At 41.1% G+C, this 17,755-nt stretch overlaps 1 protein-coding gene across 3 annotated transcripts in view; it reads left to right on the top strand.

Moving 5' to 3' along the window:
- Window positions 1-2,996: 2,996 nt before the first annotated feature.
- PAK3 (p21 (RAC1) activated kinase 3) overlaps window positions 2,997-17,755 on the top strand; it is a 291,376-nt gene continuing 276,617 nt past the window's right edge. For 2 of the 3 annotated variants that reach the window (XM_017502175.1, XM_017502161.2), the window contains exon 1: window positions 2,997-3,386. The gene's annotated coding sequence lies outside the window, so the exon portion shown is untranslated. The remainder of the gene's footprint in view (window positions 3,387-17,755) is intronic. The other variant, XM_037729097.1, reaches the window with a different exon arrangement.

Raw genomic sequence — 17,755 nt, 5'->3', positions numbered from 1 at the left:
TCTGTCTACCCTCAGTTTACTCTCATGTCTCTAATATTATTTCCAATTATAGCTGCTTAGCGTAACAAAGACCATCCTTTATGTCAATCTTGCTTAAAGTGGCCTCAGGATGAAGCTACTAGGAAAAAAATAACTTGTGAGGAGAACGCCAAAAGAAGCAAAAAGAGGACTGCACCTTCCTTCCTCACTTCTGTTCTTGTTTTCATGTAATTCCTATATACCTGAAAAAATGTCTCAAATATCAGTTTCTAAGCAATTGTTCCTAGCTTTCTTCCTGGCCAATGGAGCAGCACAGTGTGGTGGAAAAAGCTCTGTGCTTGTAGTTCAAGTCATGGCTCTCTTCTTTGGAGCTATGTGCTCTTGGGAAAGTCACTTAACTTTTCTGAGCCTATGTTTAATCATTTGCAAAACAAAGGGGTTGGATTGGAGTAACTGATGCCTCTAAATGTTCTCCATTTCTGTTGTGTCATGAATTATAATTCCCAAAGGCTGGTTTTTGGAGAGTCTCATGCCAAATATAATTCAAGGACACTCAAAGCATTTTGATCACCCACATGCCTGAACTTCTATCATTAGTGATCCATTCATTTTGTTGAGTTTAGCCTTGTCTCCTCCTGTTAGTCTTTCTTTTCAGAAGAAAAGCATGTAAAGGCACTTCTTTGTGAATGCATTACTCACATTGCTCTTTCCCTGGCTTAGAAAGTAGAGATTTTGATGTCCAGAAGTTAGAAGTGGGAAGGAAAGGGTGCAACACAGAGACTGGAAAGGTATCAGAAACAGATTTCACCTCCTTCACAATTTTTCTGCAGCTTGGCTCTGAGCATTGTTATGACTCAACCTCTCTGTGCTTGGCAAGGCTCAAACAAGACTAGATCCTATTTGGTAGCAGATTGGAACAGGGAGTCCCTGGCTGAGTATCAGATTCAGGTACTTTTGATAGATTCTGAATGGAGTTCTTTATTAGGTATTTTGATCAACTGGCATTTGTTTAAAAGAACCAAAACACCCCTTTAAGTAAAAAATGTACATTGTTGCAGAGCCATCAACAGGCATATCCTCCCATTCAATCACAGTAACAATGAGTGGCAAGAATCTGGGTCACAATCTATCACCCAATCCTGTGTCGTCTCTTCATCATCCTGTTCTGGTCCTGTTCTCTTCTAAGTTCCATGTTGGTGCTCAATATTGTAGAAAATCTCTCATCTTTACTTTATCATACATAACTTCTGTCACCAGCATTTTATCTCTCCTATCCTGGAGAAAAACTGTCTCTTCCTCTGCATTCCCTCAGTGTTGGGATACTATTGGCAATAAATCATTTCTGCCTTTAATGGAGAAAGATTCATTAATGAAGTTGTTGCTTTACTTTTGTCTAATAATAAAATTTATTGTTTAATTGAGCCTTGCTGTATCTGAAGCGCTTACATCACTCCATTTCGTTCTCACATATCTACCCCCATTTTACAGAGGAAGCCATTGTTATTGGGTCATCTTCCAAGGTTTTCCGGCTACGGCTGTCTGTATCCAGAGTCTAGCTTTTGCCCACTGCACTAACCTGCCTCTCTTGTTTGATATCCACATGCTTGGGACTGCCCAGGCTGGTGTGTAGAAGATAGGTTTCCTCACTGGGTGGCAAACAATGATTCATTCTCATGACTTAGAGGAGGCAGATCTAGCTTGTGGGGGAATCATTTATAAGCTTATCACCCTGGGAAATTCAGACTCTTTTCTTATTGTCCTTTCTGCAACTTGATTTCAATTTTTTCTTGCAGTAGCTGGTAGCAGAATCAAAGTAATACTTACGTGTGCTGGTTGGGGTCTGAGGCTTAAAAGTGGCTAATTCTTTTTTGTCTACTGATTTATGGATTGCATCTGAATAAATCGATTTAACTGAAAATATTTTTAAGTCTTCTTTTAGTTAGTAATTTCAACTTCCTTCACTAAACCATTACTTCCAACAAAAAGATAAATAGATGAATCTGAAGTTTTTTTCCAAGATATAATTTTAAAAAGGAGCTTTGGCCTGGGAATCCAAAGGCCTGGATCACTTCTGGATCTGCCACTTATTAGCATGTAATTTTAGGCACATCCACTTAATCTTGCTTTACTCTAGCTTCTTATCTGTACCATAGGAATAATGATATCTTCCATGCCTAATTTACAGAGATGCTATGGTAGGGAAGTTGTTATTAGAAAGCGCTTTGTAAATCTGAAAGTGCTCAACAAGCATAAAACATTAGGCAAGATGAAGCAAAATGCTATGCTGAAAAGATCAAGAGTAGGAAGGAGATTTTCATCAGGGCTCCAAACACCAATAATTGAATCATGGGGGAAGTTTATGTCCCTGACAATGGACCTGCACCCCTAAAATGTTAGCTTTTGGGGTGCAGGTCCAAACTGGATCTCCAACTAGAACTGTGATGACCTTCAACACTCTGATCTCCAGTAAACCAGTCTTAGTCTTCATCTAAACTGAGTACCCTGCTTCTAGAGGAAAAATGGTAAGAGCATTAGGTGACCCACCCCTTGACACCAGTGAAGCCAGGGACCTGAATAATGTTGATTGGGTAAACTGACTAAAAAGTACAGAATTTATTTTATGCCACTTGGCTACAGGGACCGAGATATTGCAATGGAAAGAAATACAGGAGAAAGGGTAGAATGTAAATTCCGTATGAAGTTATAGGCACTCCAACTTGTAAATGTCAATCCCAGTGAGAACAGAAATTGTCTTCTGACTAGTCCAGACAGTGCCTAGCACAGCATGAGTGCTCACTCAATACAATGTGACGGTGATGGTAACTGTCCTTGGTCTCTTTCTTTTCTCCTTGGCTATAGGGTTTCCAGAGATAGGTTTGGAGGCAAGCTACCAGTGCCTAGAAAGAAGATTGAAGGAAGGGGTACGGACACCTTCTCCTCGCCCTCGCTTCCCCCAGCCCCCATTCCCCAGACCCGCACAGTCGGGCTTGAGAGACTGGAAGGGTTTCACTTCCGCCTGGCTGCAGGAACCACAAGTTCCCAGTCTAGGTCGTAATTGGAATAATCACAGTCAAAATACACCCAGATGCTCTCACACACCCAGACGCGCGCGCATCCCTGAGCCACGGGGCGCACGTGAGCCCGCACCCCGCGCACCCAGCCCTGCCTCTCGCCAGAGCATCCTCAGCAGCTGCCACCAACGCAGACGCAGCCTCCTTCTCCTCTTCCTCCTCCTCCTACCTCCGCCGCCGCCGCCACTGCCGCTGCAGCTGTGATCTATCCCCTCTCGTCCTCCTTGCTCCCCCAGTTCCTGCTCTTCCTCCCATCCCCTGCTTCTGCCCAGCGGCGAAGGGCAAAACCCTCGGCTGCGGGTCTTCCTCGCTCTGACCAAGAAGAGGCTGGAACAGGTCTGTGCGGGGGGGGGGGCGCTTTGTTGCGGGCTGCTGGAGCTCTTGTGGCTCCAACAGCCGCTGGGAGGGCATGGGGTGGACGAAAGGGTAGATTATTTCTCAGTTTTCAGTCTTGCTGTATGAATAGATGGAGGGCGAAAGCTGGTTCCCTTTGCCAATTCGCCGTCCTTTTTGGTTCATGGCGAGAGAGCACTGAAGCTGCCCGGACTCCTGCCCCCGCCCACCTCTAAAGCTCTCTTTCTTTGCGTCCCCACTCCTGCATCCACTTCCCCGGGCTGAGCTTTCTCTTGTTCAGGGAGCTCAGGGATGGGGGCGGGGAGAGATGGATGGAGATGATCCAGCGGGGCACCTGGGTGCCTGGGGCTTTGTTATATACAACAAAACCAGTCCTCATCAGCTTCCAGCTCCAGGCTAGGCTGCTGTCCGCCTGCAATGTGGGCTGTGGGTCGGGCCGATTAGGGAAGTGAGAGAATGTGAGAGGGCACTCCCTGTATGCACACAAGAATGCAGTGGTGTGTGTCGTGGAGATGGTGTGGATTTTGTGTGGAATTCAGTGAGTGCGAGTCGGAGTGGTGTGCGTGTGTGTGTGCGCGTGTGTGTGTCTGCGCCATGGGGCTGGGCTACTCTTGGCATTACATGTCCTTGGGTCTCATCCCATGCCAAGCCAGACTGCAGCAACACGCAGGTGGATCAGGTCCAACCTGTTCTGCCCACATTTGAAGGATAACGATGGTTTCAAAGTGATGGAAATCCCCGCAGCTGGGACTTTTGCTTATGACTTTCTGGATGCAGAATTTCGAGCCAGGTTGACCAAGCCCTACTGGATATCGTTATTGTTCTCCCAAAGATGCCCAACTTTCTTAGCAGGTTTTCCTCTTTCAGCCAATGAAGACCCAAAGCTCTTACAGTGATCGTTGCAGTGCCTTCCCACACCCATTTTAATTAGTGGATTCTAATATCTTCAGGTCTTGCATACTACAGTGAAGTTAGTGCTGTGCTAGGATGTAGTTCTATGTTTGAACTAAAGAACAAACTAAATACACCTATGTATTAGTCATGAATTTGATAAAGAGGTGGTTTTTTTTTTCTTTCTTGAATGACAAGGTATGAACTAGTATGGCCATTTTTTTAATCAAAGAAAGAAGAGACCAATAAAAATGAACAAAACTGCTAAACCTTCTCTTTGACATTTTCATTTGCGGTTTTAATAAAGCACTGTTTTTCAGGGTCCAAAAATATACAGTTAAAGATACTGATTAATCAAACACTGGACATTTTTTGCATACCTGCTGTGTGTTAGTAATGTTAAGTATTGAAAATATAGAAACGAATAAAACATCATCTAAGCTCACAGGGAGTGCACAGTCTGGTAGGCAAGATAGAGTGTGTAAACAGACAATTAGAACAGAGTGCGACAAGGGGCAGCAGGGTATTGTGGGAGCACGAGGGAGTTATGCTTGGTTGGGGATGGCAGTTATGATCAAGAAAGGCTTCATGGGCAAGATGACATTTCAGTTGAGTCTTAAAGAACTAATTCACCAGGTTGCTAAGTGGAAAATGGTATCCCAAGTTGAAAGAATGGCATGTACGCAAGTAGAGAGGTCATAGTTAAGTGAGACTGCAGGGAGTCCTTAGAGGTATGACTGCCAAATTCTCAACAAACTTAGAATGGGTCTCTCTGGTTTGGAATGATGATTGGTGGCCCATCCCCCCCCCAAAAAAAAGCCGGTATTGGAGATTGATAAAGATCACAACACCTCTCTATCTTAAGAAACATCTGGCTCATTTATTAATATTAGTGTGTTTTGCTTTAAGCAAATCTGATATATGTAAATGTGAGATTGCAAGGCAAATGAACTAAATGGACAATATTCACATTGCAGAATTTGCTGCTTTACAAATGGATTCATAATCAGATTATGTTAATTAACAGTGCCTCTCTGACCTTTACGGTGATTTCTTTGAACCAAAAATCCATTAACGGAATTTTTTCCAATAGTCAATGAATGGATAAAGACCGATACACCTGCATTACATTTACTTTTTGTGCAAAAATTTACCAACTTCAATGCAGGAATTTCCTCTCATTCTGTGGATGTTTAATAAATACTAAAATAAAATATGAAAATGCTAGTAATGAATGTTAAATCCATTGGCTGTGATCTTTTCTGATTCAAATTGTATATAAAATAAAAGTTAACCTGAACGGGACCTTGAGGGATTTTTACATTTTAGGTACTTTTAGTAGTGTCACTGGTAATTAATAATGGCACAAGATTTCTGTGCTGTATGTTAGTTTTAAAATGGATATATAATAATGACTGCTCTAATATTCATGCAATTAATCCAGAACAGGGGCACATTCTGAGTCTCTTGTTTTGTTGTATTGGTGCTAATTGAATTCATAGGCTGATAAATGGCACTGGGAGTGAGACTAAGAGACTGATTATTTCTACTGGAAGTGCCTGGTGGGCACAAAATTCTGCTAGTTAAGAGTGTGGGTTTTGAAAACATGGTTCAGCATCCGGAGCACCTCTCCTCTTAAACAAAGACCAAAAATAGCCCTGGGTTTTATTTGAAAGGAATGCCAGAAGTGGATGAGCTTGAATCGACTTGTTTCCTAGTCTGGACAATGCCTTGCTGCAGAGGAGTTGATGGCCTAGGGTACTTTGGGCACATAAAGGTCCTTTGTTCACTGGCTGCCAATATCAGAAGGTATCAGACAATATCTCTAAGATACATTCTCCAAAGCTTGGGCAGGAATGGAATTGATCTGTCAGCTGTGTTGATGCTCAGATCTGTCTAGTTACTAGACCAGTGTTTTTTGATGTAGGTTCCAAGGAAGACTAATTCCATAGAATGTTAGTAGGTCACACCACCCTCACCCAACACACACACAAACACACAGTTTTGTGGTCAAGTTAAGTTTTGGAAATTCTTATTTAAACATAAACAGATTTGTTTACTGCAGGGCTTCTAAAAGTCTTTACTAGGCTAAAGAATATTGTGACTCTCCAGAAGTATAAAATACTCAGCATTTCTCAGATGGAATTGCCCACAGAGCCTGGTGTTCCAACAAGCATTTGGCTCTACTGGTGTTGAGAGAAACATTCTTTGGGCAAGAGCATTCTCTGCTGAGTTCTGAGTTCAGAAGCTTTAGGCATCTTGCTGAGCAAGCTTGGATGACTCGCTTTACCCCTCCAGGCTTTCCTTCCTTCCCCACTCTGTAAAATGAGGCGGATAATAATCATCACTCTCACTGAATGTGATGGTGTGATGACAACTAAGATAATCACTCTGTAAGTATTTTGAGCTGCTTAGAAGAAAGGCTCTATGTAAACTCAAGGTTATTATTATGAAAGAGAAGTGAAGAATTAAGGCAATATTATCCTGATAATTAAGGCCCAAATTCTGTCTTTCTGCTGACTTATTGGGCAGACTGCCCCATTTCTCTGCTCTGCTTTGACTGCAGAGACCTATCCTCATTCAACCTTGGCTGACTCAGTTCTCTGGGTTTATTTCCTTTGACATTCTGAAAATTTCGGCATGGCCTTTAATTTTCTGGTCCAGAGGTATCATCAGTACAGCCTTCAGAAAAAGTCCGTCAGTCTGAACATACACTGCTGACTAGAGAACCCTGGAGTTAGGAATTAAGTTTAGTTGGAAAGTTGCTTTTATCCTTCAGAAAAATGGTCTTTCAGAAGTCGTTATAAAGGGCCATGTTGGAAGCTAGCTGGTGCAGGGTTTCTCTCCAGTGGCCCCAACACCCAATCTGGGCTGGAGTCCTATTTACAGGAGATGCTTCTTGAACAACAGTTTTAAGGGGGCCCATTTTGTCAATGGGAAGCTGAGGCCGTCTTTAAGGAAATTTAAAGGTAAAGGAAATAGAATTCATGTGACTATTGACCCTTCTTGGATCCCTTGACTGTTATTAATTCCCAGAACTTTTTTTTTTCTTTACCAACTGCCTTGAAAGGAGAATGAAGCTCTTGAGACTTAATGGTTGATAATCATTGCAAACTGGGTTTGGGGTAGAGACTGATGTCAAGACATTGATGTTACTGGTTCTAGAGTGCTCTATACTCAAATTAGCTCTTCTCTTCATGAAAGCAGCAAGCTTCAGTTGCAATTGGAAGAATTTCTGTTAGCCACAAGAAAGAACTATGTGACTTTAAGACTGTGTGATATGATACTGTAAAGCCAGAGTGAAGTTATTCTTTGTTCTGGAGAGCGTAGTGGAGATGCTTGTTCAGTAGAGGACATTCATAGAATGGTAGAGCTACACATGCCTATGGAAGTTCCTCTGTTGTAAACCTTCTGTTTGGATGTGGAAAATGAGGATGGAAGAAGTGAAATGAGTTGCCCAAGGTCACACAGCTACCACATGACAGAACACAAGTTATTCTAAGAGCTGAAACTCAGATCTTCTGCCTCCTAGTGTTTTTCTATTTGACTTAGCTATCTCCTTGGGTAGTTCAGTGGAGTGAGGGTTGGCTCATTTGGTGGGACTTGGAGGTCATGTCCAGTTCTGAGCAGTGTGGGCTCTCACATGGCAGTTTTAGTGGAGGGATAGGTTTCTGGTGAAGCCCTAAAAGACCATGTTTCTCTCTTTCCCTCTTCATTTCTCTTGAGTGTATAGTTGTCTGATTCACCAAGCCAAGCATCCAGTTGTTAACCTGAGGACTGGCTGGTCTGCCCAAGATTCATGGTGGATGAGTTGATCATCCTAATCCTTTTTACCTTGGTGATTGATTAATAATCATTTTTGTGTGCCAAGGATCCCCTTGAAAGTCATAAAAGCTACTGATGCACTCCCCAGAGAAGGCCTCTCATCCACAGACATGTGCATGTAATTTCAGGGTCTTGTAGGTCCAGAGCTCCTGCTCTGCTTGCTATTGGTATTGGTACACAGCCTAGGGTCACTGGTAGAAGCTCCCTAAATATGAAAGATTCCCAGAGGTGGAATTGTTAATCTTAACTAGGAGGGAAATGGACATGCTGGGATGAGCTTTATGCCAAATAGACAGGGAAAAGGGACTAAAGTAGAATTTCTTATGGATAAAAGAATGGAATTGAATCCTGAATTTCAGATAAAAATAGAAAAGGACTTGAAATGAGCTAGCCATGCCCCCTTCCTTCAACCTTATGAAAGAAAGTGGGGAAGTTAGATAGGAAGACTGGTGGGAAATTTGGGAGGACTGGGGAGGGGGTCAGTCCAAAAAGGGTGGCAATCATGCCATAGTTAAATGAAATGAAAACTCTTCCCAAAGGATGATACAACTCTTTCACTTCTCTCCAGCTTTCTTACCCTAGTGAAACCTCTAAACACCAAAAACTGAGGGCTTTGGGTTTTAGAAGTTGTCTTAGATTATGGAACACTGTGTCCTTGAAAAGGACACATTTAAAGGCTGGGACTTGGGGCTGGACATTGTGTGGGAGTGCCACAGCATGCCTTGCTTCTTGTTTACAATAGCATTTTTATTATCAAAAGAACACATCTCATTCTTGCTTATAAAAATAGAGATATGATGTAGAATGTTCCTTGACTCTCCAACACTGATCCCCCACCATGTTCACAGGCTGGTATGTATCACATTGTGCATGTTTTTATGAATATTCATATATATATTCGTGTACATAAAATAATCAAAGATGTGACTGTGCTGTTCTATAGAATGCTTTTTACTGAACTATATGTCTGAAGATGTTTTTGCCAATATACATCTAGTTATTTCATTCTTTTTTAAAAATTATTATTTTACTTTACGTTCTGGGATACATGTGCAGAACATGTAGGTTTGTTACATAGGTATACATGTGCCATAGTGGTTTGCTGCCCCTATGAACCTGTTATCTAGGTTTTAAGCCCCGCATGCATTAGGTATTTGTCTTAATGCTCTCCTTCCCCTTGCTCCCCACCCGAGACAGGTCCCAGTGTGTGATGTTCCCCTCCCTCTGTATTTTTTTATTATAAATAACTGTATAGTATTCTACTATATGATGGTAATATAATCTCTTTAATCCAACCTTTGTTGATGAATTTTTACATTATTTCTGATTATTTTTACATTATTAAATATTGGCGCAATGTACCTTCTTGTACATACATCTCTGCATACCACTGTGAGCAATTTTGTCATATAAATTCAAAGTAGTAAAGTTGCTGGTTCAGAGTTTGGTTTGCACGTCTTTGATTTTAATAGAGCCTGCCAAACTGCTTCCCAGAAAGGCTATCACAATTTACCTTCCCATCAATAATGGCCATTTATCCACACTCTTCCTCACCAATTTGATATTATTGATCTTTTTAATCTTAGACAATGTGAAGACTGAAAAAAAATCTTTTCTCTTTGCATTTCTTTGAGTATTAGTGAGGTTGAACATCTTTTCATGTGTTTTTTGGCCATCCGTATTTCTTCTGTGTTGCCATTTCATATCCTTTGTCGGTTTTTTTTGAGTTGTTCTTTCTGCTTCTGATAACGAGGATCTCTAAATATTTTGGATAGTAATTATTTAGCCATTCTCTATGTTGCAAATATATTCAGCAGTTTATCATTTTTCTTTTAAGTTTGATTTGGATGTCTTTTACTGTACAGAAATGTTTATGATTTTTTTTAAATCACAATTTTCAATCTTTTCCGTTATAAGCAAACAATGCTACAATTGGATATCCTTGCACTATGTTATATACTGTTGGCTCATTATTTCCTTAAGATAAATTCCTACGATTAGATTTGTTCAACTAATATTTTTCTGGATATTGCCAAATTGCTTTCTAAAATATTTCTGGCAAGTTACACTCCAACTACAGTGTATACAAGTACATTTTCCCCCTCCTTCTGATGTCTTCTGATAATTAAGGTTTTGGTTCTTAAATCAAATGCTGGGCTGAAATTTATACTTGACAACAGGAAAGGCTGGGAGCAGAAATACCTAACTGCACGTAGAACACCTGTAATACATGTTTCACCTTCAATTATTTAAGCAAACATGCTCTTTAATTCATTTCCAACTAGAACTGTGTCGAAAGCATTTTCCAACATCAAATCCCTCTAAATTCACTGTGAAACAAATGACCACTTAGGGTCATCTCTGCTGGCAGCATCCACAACAGCAGGCAATGATGAACTAACTTTAGAGCTATATCTCATCTTAAGATACTTGTAAAAAAAGCTACTGCTGCATCTTCACTGATCTCTGAGGTCAGCCAGATTGGTTCCAGAACTTTCTGAAGGGTGAGTGGTGAGTAGGAATCAGTTTCTATCTGACTTGGCTTCCTGCAAAGAGGACAAATTTGAGGTCCTCCCGTGAAAAGTTATTCTAACAGAAATAAACAGTGATGTCACTCTCTGCAAAGGGAATAGTGGCAAACAAGTACAGGTATAGCTTTTCCCCTCACTGTTCCTGGGCTTGCTCATCTCCTTGTGCCTGTTTTCTGCCAGTATCCAACTATGGTCAAGGGTGATTTTATGTGTGCTTTAGGCCAAGGGTAGGGTCTGTGGATTAGAAGATGGAAATCTGTGTGGTAGTTTATGCAGCTTATGAATGTTTTCTTGTCTGAAGAGCACAGTAGCAACCTAAAATCCTTTGGAGGTGGCAGGGCAATGGGGGAACATGAAAAAGTGTCATAGTTGTTGCTTACCCATTTTACAGATAGAGAGCACATCTGGAAAGGAGAAATGCTCCAAGTGTTGGACACTGCTGGAAAAGGATCCTGGCATACCTCCTAACACTTGCTAGCTAAAGATTTGGCAACTTCTCTCCTCTAGGGGTATATGTAGGTGCCTTTGAAGTGAAGCTTCCTAATTTAATAGGTTTAATAATGCCCTTTTCCTTACCAGTATTTACTTCACCTAGTGTGGTACTGACACAGCTCACCCCAGAGATGCTTTTGAGCTGTCAGAAGATGGGTAGGTTATTGTCCCCAAAGGAATAATTTAGATTACTTGAACTACTGACAATTATGAGTTGCGGCCTTCCACTTACCTCAAAATCTTGGTATTTGGCAAATGGCTTTAGATTTTATCTAATATTTGTCTATTTTTCTCCCTTTTAAGGATTTGGACTAGAGTAAGCACAGTTCACAGAGGAACTGATGGCCAGATAATATAATTATTAAATTTTGCTGCCTTGAAAAAAGTGGTTTTAGTTGTTATGCTGATAAATATCCTGTTTTAAAGTTAGGGTTTCTCTTTTTAATTACCAAATAATTTAAAACTGCAACATCATAGCCACAACTATAGTTTCTATGCATAAATCATAGGATACATTTATACTTTTTGACAGTTATAAGAGGAAAGGTCTTTCTTTTTAAAACTATGCTTGGTGCTTCCAGTAGAATTGGGGATTCTCATGTTTTTCTTTTCTAATGATTTATTCTGCAAAGGTAACTTTTTTTTTTTTTTTTAACTCTGATTAGAACCGGGAGGGGTTGTCTGTCTCTGTACTTAATCCAAAAATAAAAACTTCATTAACAAAGAAGCAAAGAAAGTTGGTAAATGGAGCTTACAGTAAATTGGGAGGCAGAAGTCCAGGGTTCAAGTTCTGGCTTTATTATTAATTAGCTGTGTGACCTTGAACTAGTGCTTAAATGTCTCTGAGACTCAGGTTTCTGACATATAAAATGAGGGCATCGTTAGGAATTGATGATCCCTATTTTAATTCCATCAACTTAAACAAGATATTCTCACCTCCAAAGTCGAAGCATGCTTTGTAACAGAATCAGTTGGGGACACTTTTGAAACATATTTTGAATGCCCCACCTCAACCAATTGAATCTCAAACTCCAAGAATAGACTCAGGAAATCTATTTGTTAACTAACTTCTTAGGTGATTTGGGAGGAGACTGGAACACCCTCCAGAGGTAATTTTCAGGAGGCAAGATCTCCTGGGTTTTCTGGCTTGAGGGAATGAAACCATTTTCCCAAGTGGGGAAGTCCAGGTCACCTAGGAGCTCTGGCTTAGAAATCTATGATATGAAACTGCACTTGGGGAGGCTAGCTTTTGGCCTAGCTCCCTGGGGCTGGTTTTTGCAGAGGTGAATGAAGAGCACAGTGTTCTTTGTAAGAAGAGGGAGTTTGGAGGAACAAACTGACCAGTCATTCAGTAATGAGTATATTTCAGGTTTTGGCACAATACCTTGAGGAGAAGCATTACTGAGAGAGGGCACAGTGATTTCCATAACTCTTAGATTGTTTTGGCCCAGGCTTTCCTTTGAATCTCATTTCAAACTTCTATTCCCTCTTGGACTTTTTCAACTTTTGTTCCTCTTCCCTTCATTAAGCTCACAGTGTTGCAGTGGGTTTCTCCCACTTCCCCTTGATCTCACTGATCCTATTTCCTTCAGCCATAGGCACTCTCTTGATACCATCCTACCTTCTAAATGCCAAAAGGAAAGGAGTGAGCACTAATGTACACCCATTTGTCCCACTATTTCCTTCTGCTTCAGCTTTCAGCTCTTCACTTCGTTACAGGAGTAGTTGGAGCTAGGAAAATGCTTCTCTAAGGCAAACTTTCAGAGACAGCAAGTGTTTCTTTTTATATATAGCTTCCATTTATTAAATGTTCAGGGATGGCACTGCTCTTTGCACGTGTTGTCTCATTTAATTTTCTCCACAACTCTATTAGGTTAATACTGTTAGCATTCCATTTTACAGAGGAGGGAACTAAGGCTCAGAGCAGCTAAGTGGCTAAGTGATTTGCACAAGTTCACTTAGATGGTGAGCAGCAAAGCGAGTCTGTCTGTATGGTCTAGGGGTCTAAATGGTTAAACAGAGTATTCTACTATTAAGGGCTCCCCATGGAAATAAGACTCTGTTACACCAAAGGAAATGTATGAGGCAACAGATCTTTTTGGGTGTGACTAGTATGAGCCTTGAAGTAACAATAAACACCAGGAAAAAAAAGGGGAGGTTCATTTTAATGGCAACACAGTGTTGCCGGAGTTACTATGTATCATTGTAGGGGTGGGGCTCAGAGATTAGTTTTGATTCTTATGAATTGATAACTGAGTAAATCTCTAAATACTGTCATTGAGAGATAAATTCTTGAAATCCTCATGACTATTGTTAGTTTCAGAAATCATGGGAATGTGGAACATACTTTTTGTTTTCCTCCTACTACTCCCATCAGGAGAGTAATGCCAAGGGTATAGAGGACCTCTGGGAAGTAGGGAGTGACTTCCTGGATGCTTTAAGCTAAAGGGGGCCTGGGTGGGGGGAGATAACTAAGGGGAAGGCCCAGAAAAACATGAACAACAGTGTTGTTGGCTTAGATTATTGGGTTTCCAGCTCACTCAAGTTCTTCCTGTCTGATTCTCATTATCAAACTTGTAGCATACAGCAAAGGGTATTTGGCATCCACCAATACAGGCTCATTGAAATAGGATTGATACGATTCAAACTCATGAACATAACCAAAGCATGCACTGCAATTTCCAGACTATACATATGGGACCAAGTCCATTCTTAAACCCTAACCTAATGCCCTTTTTGAAGTAGCCCAACTTTTTAATTTGACTGTAGTATAGGGCATTGAGCAATTTAACATCACTACACAAAAACAGACCATATTTTTTCTTTTCCATGGCTCTTTCCTAGAAAGATCTTCTATTGGCTATAATTTCTCTAAAAATTCCCTTCCAATTGGAGCCCTCGAGGGAGGACTTGCACTGATTTTCTGCAGTATCTGTCCTCTCTGTTGCCATTTCCAGTCATGATAGTCAATAGGCATCAAGAAACTAAGGATGAGCCGGGCATGGGGGTGCACACCTGTAGTGCACCTTAGCTACTCGGGAGACTAAGGTGGGAGAATCACTTGAGGCCGGGAGTTTGAGGTTTCAGTGAGCTATGATTATGCCACTACCCTCCAGCCTGGGCAACAGAGTGACACCCTGTCTCTCGATTAAAAAGAAAAGAAAAGGAGAAACCAAGAAACCACAGTCTTGCAAGGCCTCAATTGTCTGTTCCATGTCTAATGCCAGATAAGTCACTCTGCCTCTTTAGGCCTCAGTTCTTCCATCTGCAATGATTCGAATTGTTCTTTCTCTGTGGAAAACTTGGAGCAATCAGTTCACTGAAAACAGACAACTTTGAAAGAAAAGAAGTCCAAGATATATGACTGTGAATGTCTTCATGTTTTCCCTGGCAAAAGAGCTGATTTGGAGCAAAAGTGAGGGTAGGGTAAAGGTTCAAAGATCACTTGCTTAAGTTTAATCCCTGCTCTGCTTTCTGCTAGCTGTGTGGTCTTGGAAAGTTTCTTAACCACCTAACTGCCTTGGCTCTGTAAAATGGAAAAAGCAGTATTAGCACTTACCTCACAGAGTTGTGGTGAGGAATCAAAGAGATAATCTATGTCTGTCCAATAGATAGTGTTTATTTGTCAACTATTAGTGTTCTGAATGCATGAAGACATTTGAATCCTGCCTCAGGTACTTTGGACAGTCATTTAGCCTCTCTAAACCTGTTTCTTCACTTGTGTAATGGGTATAATAATAGTAGCTACCTTTTAGGATTTCTTGAGGAATAAATAAGATAATCCCTGCAAAGTTATCAGTACACCACCTGGTACACAGAAGTGCTCAATAAACTATTGCTATTATCAGTCAGTTGCCATCCTCAGAGACCTTGTGGGTCCTTTGGTCCCTTCTTTTCTATTTCCTTCAGCCATAGGCACCTATGGGGCTAGCTCCCACCCCAGGAAATATTTCTTGTGCCTGTGATGTACTATTATCACCATTTTCCCTTGATTGGGGTAAGTAGATGAGATGGCCTTTTTGCATGGGGAGGCCCCAAGACTGAAGGGGCTTCTTGGAAAAGCACTGCACAAGGGCTGCTTGTGGAAAGCAGCTGATTCCTTGAGCTCGAAAATGGTTCACACAGTGACAAAAATGTGAACAAAGCAGACCCTGCTTTACAACCCCCACGGGAGCCTGTCCCCATGCAGCACAAAGTTCTGTCTTGCCCTCCCCACGCCTCCCCCTCAGCTCCACCAGCCATACATTCCTCCAAGACAAATGGTCAGAGAGCCCTTCGTCTCTTCCCCAAATAATATGTTGAGTAAGGCAATCAGATGCTGCCATAGTGACAATTCCTACCTGATCAATAGGGCTGGGAATTGAGCGCTGGTGACAGGCCTGCTTTGTGGAGAGCCACCTCCAAGGATATCACCTAGCTCAGCCTGGTGATGAAGCAGTCTGCCCTACACACCAATGGCTGTGTACTGATCGCTGGGCCTTTCTCTATACATTAATTCAAAACTCTGGGGCCCCAAAGTGACCATTTCAAGGAAATTACAACGTCATTGGATTCCCCAATGTCTCTGCCTTAGTTCATGCCTTCATGGTTTCTGACCTGAACTATATCATATTATTGTTCCTGCTACCTTTACTTCTATGAATAATGATAATTATAGCTAACACTTATTGTGTGCTTATTATGTCCTAGGTGCCATGCTAAGCATTTACATGTATTATCTCTTTTAATCATCACAAAAACCCTGTGAGGCAGGCACTATTATCCCTGTTTTCCAGAGGAGGAATTATAATAGCAGTTAATGTATATTGAGTGCTTACCATGTGCTAGGTACTATGCTAACTGCCTCATATATTTTTTCTCATTTAATCTTCATAAACTTATGAAGATTATCCAGCCCTTTACAACCAGAGGGCTAGAAATATCTCTATTACTAATAATAGATATCTAGAGATAGAGATATTTCTAATAATATTTTTATGTCTCATTAATTAGATATCTAATATTACTAATAGAAATATTAATTATTACTAATAGAGATATTGCTAATAATAATTAGTAATAATAGAGACATTTCTAGCCCTCTGGTTGTAAAGGGCTGGATGAGAACCCTGATACTGATGGAATATTCGGAAAGGTTGCATGACCCAAGAGGACTTTGGATGTACTTTTACAAGTCCTTCTTCACCAGTTCTTTCCACTTTCTCACTATGTGCTTGGGTACAGTGGACATTGCTCATTCTGAATCTTGCAGGGACCCTGCACATGGCTGGTGATAGGAGAAGGAGTGGTGTATCTTTCTTACCCTGGGTTGTTTTGGGGATATCTGGGATCAGGCTAGAGTAGAGACATGGTAGAAGTTACCAAATAAAGGTCATGTTTCTTAGCCTGGAGTTTTAGGCTTTCAACTCTATCACTATTAATGACTATAGCATACAGTGTATATAGTATTTGCTAAACAACGACCCCATACTCCAGCCACACTGGGCTATTCATATTCCCAGAACACATCTTTCACACAAATTTGCATGCCTTTATTGTGGTGTTTTCCTACTTGGTCTTCTCTAAAAATCCTTCTCAGACCATGCCACTTCTTTCTTTTATTTCTTTATTCATTCATCCTTTCATCCCAATGACACATGTTGATTACTTACTATACACTAGGTACTGTGCTATACATTTGGAATATTATTTGAGTAAAACAGACATAATCCCTACCCTCATGAAGCTTATGGGCTAATGGAGGAGACAAACATTAAAAAAACAAACTCAGACATATATAATTATAAGTTATATTATGTGCTGTGAAGGAAAAGTACAGTGTATGACAGACAATAGCAGGGAATACTTCATTGAGATGATGGTGGATCATGAAGAAAGGCCTTTCTGGGGGAAATGACACCTATCCTGAGGCCTGAAAGATGAATAACTATTAACAAAGAGTATTTTATGCAGAAAGAGCAAATCATGCAGACACCCTGAGGTGGGTGCTTTCCACATGCAAGTGACTAAAAGAGAGTGAACTGGGAGAAAGTGATGCTCCATGAGGTTGGAGACCATGCAGAGCCTTGCAGGCCATGGTAATGAGTTCCCTTTTTAGGCCAAGAGCAGAGGGAAGCCACTGAAGTGTTTAAGGGTAGAATTAGGGTAATATAATTCATAGTTTTACAATATCACTCTGGCCACCGTATAAAACAGAACTTAAGAGTGGCAAGAAGAGAAAGAGGGGCAAGCTAGGAGGCCATGACAGTAGTCCAGGAAAAGAGATGGTGGTGGCCTGGGCTAGAGGTGACAGTGGCCATGAAGAGAAGAGCAAACACAGTATATGTTGCAAAAGGGCTTGCTACTAGGCTGGATGTGGGGACTAAGAGGAGAGAGGAATTGAGGAAGACTTCCATGTTTTGGGCTTGAATAATGTGATAGATGGTGTCCATTTATGGACATGGGGAAGTATCCTGAAGCAGATTGAGTTGAGCTCTCATCCTGTGCCATATTCAGTCTAAAGTGCTCATTCAACATATAAGCTATGTTACCTTGTTTCGATGATAGTTAACATGAGTGCATTTGTTTTCTCCCTAGGTAGGTTTTAAGCTCCTTGAGGACAGTGGCTGTGTC

This window comes from Cebus imitator, unplaced genomic scaffold, assembly GCF_001604975.1.
Source record: "Cebus imitator isolate Cc_AM_T3 unplaced genomic scaffold, Cebus_imitator-1.0 Scaffold292, whole genome shotgun sequence".
Taxonomy (NCBI): domain Eukaryota; kingdom Metazoa; phylum Chordata; class Mammalia; order Primates; family Cebidae; genus Cebus; species Cebus imitator.
The sequence above is the reverse complement of the archived record's forward strand: the minus strand, read 5'-3'. Positions and strand labels throughout refer to the sequence as shown.